General features: G+C 37.3%; 1 long non-coding RNA gene across 1 annotated transcript; it reads left to right on the forward strand.

Moving 5' to 3' along the window:
* The first annotated feature begins 2,023 nt into the window (after window positions 1-2,023).
* On the forward strand, window positions 2,024-2,956 carry LOC128295603 (uncharacterized). The gene is made up of 2 exons (XR_008286146.1): window positions 2,024-2,579; window positions 2,691-2,956. It is a non-coding gene; the product is annotated as an uncharacterized LOC128295603 (long non-coding RNA).
* The last annotated feature ends 491 nt before the right edge of the window (window positions 2,957-3,447 follow it).

Consider the following 3,447-nt stretch of genomic DNA (forward strand, 5'->3'; position numbering starts at 1 on the left):
AGGGGCAAAATGGTAATTTTGCCTAGAGCATTAATTAAATGCATTAGAATATGAAATGAATGAAAATGATGATCAAATTTATTTATAAAGATCCGGACGACTCAAATATGAGACTTGATCGTGGAAAAGAAAAGATATCAGATTAATGAAATTATAAACACAAACAAGCAATGAGGTAAGTTCGTGTAACTTGAATTATATTCTTAAATGCTTGAGATTGTATGTTATTTATGTGAATATGATTTGAATGTTCATTGTATGAAAATTTATGAAACATTGATAAATTTGATAAAAGGAGAAGAAATCTCGGTTGAATGAAAGGAAAATTCGATGGATCTCTGAAAATGAATTGACGGTAAAAAGGATCTAGCCCGGACGGGTGATCCTATCCTGATATAGCCCTCCCGAAGAATATGTGTAAAACGGATTTAGCCCGGACGGGTAATCCGAATTAGGGTCTGAATATAACCTGGACTGGTAATTCAAATCCAAGCTCATTAGAGTAATTGTCGTTGCAGGGGATTTAGCCTAGACTGGTAATCCCGACAATACTCTATGAGTTTATATTACAAGGGATTTAGCCTGGACTGGTAATCCCACTGTAAGGATGAGGTTCGCGGAAGTGTGCTCTTTGATATGAAATGTGGAAGACCATGGTTGAAAGATACCATGGCAACCTGTGTGTAAGACCATGGTTGAAAGATACCATGGCAACCTGATATGAAATGTGTAAGACCATGGTTGAAAGATACCATGGCAACCTGTGTGTAAGACCATGGTTGAAAGATACCATGGCAACCTGATATGAAATGTGTAAGACCATGGTTGAAAGATACCATGGCAACCTGATATGAGATGTGTACGACCATGGTTGAAAGATACCATGGCAACATGACATGAAAAGAATAAGACCATGGTTGAAAGATACCATGGCAACATGACAGAAAATGAGTAAGACCATAGTTGAAAGACACTATGGCATCACGTCAAAGATAAATAAGACCGTGGATGGGAGACGCTATAACATCTGTTGAACAATTGATATTCAGGTAAAATGTATCAGATGACAAATGGTTATATGAAATGGTTGTGTGAAATGTTTACAAGAACTGGTCATATGGAAATATATGTACAAAAGCGTTGTATGAAATAATTATGAAAATGGATAAACGAAATAAGTATAAGTACATGGAATATAATTTATGTTAAGTTTGATATAAGCTATTACCGAATAAATATACATAAAATATATGGAAATGATGAAGCATAAAATATTGATATAATGAAATGAATGGTATATGCTTGTAAAGAAACGGTAAGAGCATGATATGTTTCATGACATGTACATATATGATTATCTTTGATATGTTGATACAAGGAAATTATGTAATTGAGACTATTATTAAACTCAAGTGCGACATGTCGAGAAAATAGATATATCAATGTTAAATTTATATGATATATGTGCAAGTATACTAACAATGTTGTTGTTTGATGCTTATACAAGTGCCAAACTGTTGATTGAATGGTAATATATTTATTTTATATGATGCATTGAATCGGTAAGTATTTTAATTTTTTTAAGTGATCTGCAAATGGTAGTAATGCTCCGAAACCCTGTTCTGGCAGCGGATACAGGTTAGGGGTATTACAAGGAGAAATAAATGGGTTAAAAACCTTAGCAGACTTAAAATTAGGCACAGAATAGTTAGGTAACATGTGTTCCCATGAATGGCCAGATAGAAAAACCACTGGAGCTGCCACCGAAGGGCTAACGCACTGCCCAGATCTGCCAAACGAGATCGGGCTACCACAAGCGAATGACCACTAACCAGACTCGCCAAAAAATGTTTCACACAGTCCTTGACCAGGATGTCCAGACGATATCGGTGCCGTGTTCGAAGCGGAGGAGCCACCGTACTCACGATCGAAGCGGTAGTAACAATGTTAGCTTAAGTGACCATATCGTCCACATATTTGACACTGGATCTGTGGCCGAAACCTTCGCCCACGAGTAGACGAACAGCCACCGCGCACTGTGTCAGCCACCAGTGTCGATGGAGCAGCCTCAACAATATTCATATTAAACAACGCTTCTGTTGCGGCGCAACTTTGACGGTTCTCAAACTCAAGCAGAGCATCAACTAATTTTTGAAGCAGAAGAGATTCGGTTGAGAATGATGCAAGGGTTCAAACAGTATCAAACTCCGACAAAAAATCGACTAATATTATTTCCACCTTCTCCGCCTCCGAAACCGTCGATCCAGGGGCCTCAAGAAGCGCACAGGTATTTTGTATTTTCACTATATAATTTTTTACTGGCATGGTTCCTTTCTTGATTGAATGAAGGTCATGTCGGATTCGAGATAGCTTTGCGCCAGTGGCAGCAGCAAAAAGATGATTGGTCGTACTCCTAACGTCACAAGCAAATTTTACTGCTATAAAACAAGACAACAGAGGTGAGCTAATTATAGAGAGAAGCCAAGAAGCAAAAAGCTTATCTTGTTGGATGAAAATAGAAGCATCAGGATTCAAAGTGAGAACGTCATCCGGAAAGGAGATGAATCGAGGCGGAGCAGGTATGGTCCCTTCCAAATATCCGAGTAACTCGTATCCCTCAACTATTAACCTTATATGCTGCTGCCATTGCATGAAACTACCTTCATCCAACTTCACCGTGTCATGCCTAGGAAACGTTGGAACCAACCGGACGCTAGAGATGTTGGGACTACCACGATCAGCAGCAGTGGAGTCAGCGGAATTTGCCATGGACGCAGCGAGAAAAACCTCCAGGAATGTTAGGCAACTGATACCATTATAAGATTTCTAGAACTGAAAATATTTCAGAAATTGAATTTAGAATTGAATTGATTTTTCTGATCCTTAAATCTGTACAATGACTAGTATATATACAATGTATGAGTAACTGCTATTGTAAGTAACTACTGTTAACAAATCACTAACGGTATAACAGCTTGACAGCTTGTGTATAACAAACTAACAGAAGACTAAATAAAGAAAACCTTCCTTAGACTCCTAACACTCCCCATTTCGAAAGATTTGCATAGAGGATATGAAACACAACTCATATTTAAGTCACATAAATTATCCAAAAAGCTTGCACAATCAATTGTATCTTTTAAAAAATCCAAACGAATATGATCAGACTCTTTCTCAAGGTCCAGTTTAATTACCATTCATCCCTTATACTCCTCTTGATTTTCATAGAATGAATAACCTCCTTGGCAATAATGATATTATCCACTTTAGATCCTCCGGCAATAAAATTCACGTGATTAAGGCAACTATCATTAAGAAAATATGTATTATAGTGAACAGAAAGAAGAAATTAAATTTCTTGAAAAAGAAAAAGGCCAAATCTAAGAAAAAGTGCCGCACATTTTGACACATCTTCCATAGCGGATACTATCTAAATTGTGATCGCAC

Source organism: Gossypium arboreum, chromosome 7, assembly GCF_025698485.1.
Source record: "Gossypium arboreum isolate Shixiya-1 chromosome 7, ASM2569848v2, whole genome shotgun sequence".
Lineage (NCBI taxonomy): Eukaryota > Viridiplantae > Streptophyta > Magnoliopsida > Malvales > Malvaceae > Gossypium > Gossypium arboreum.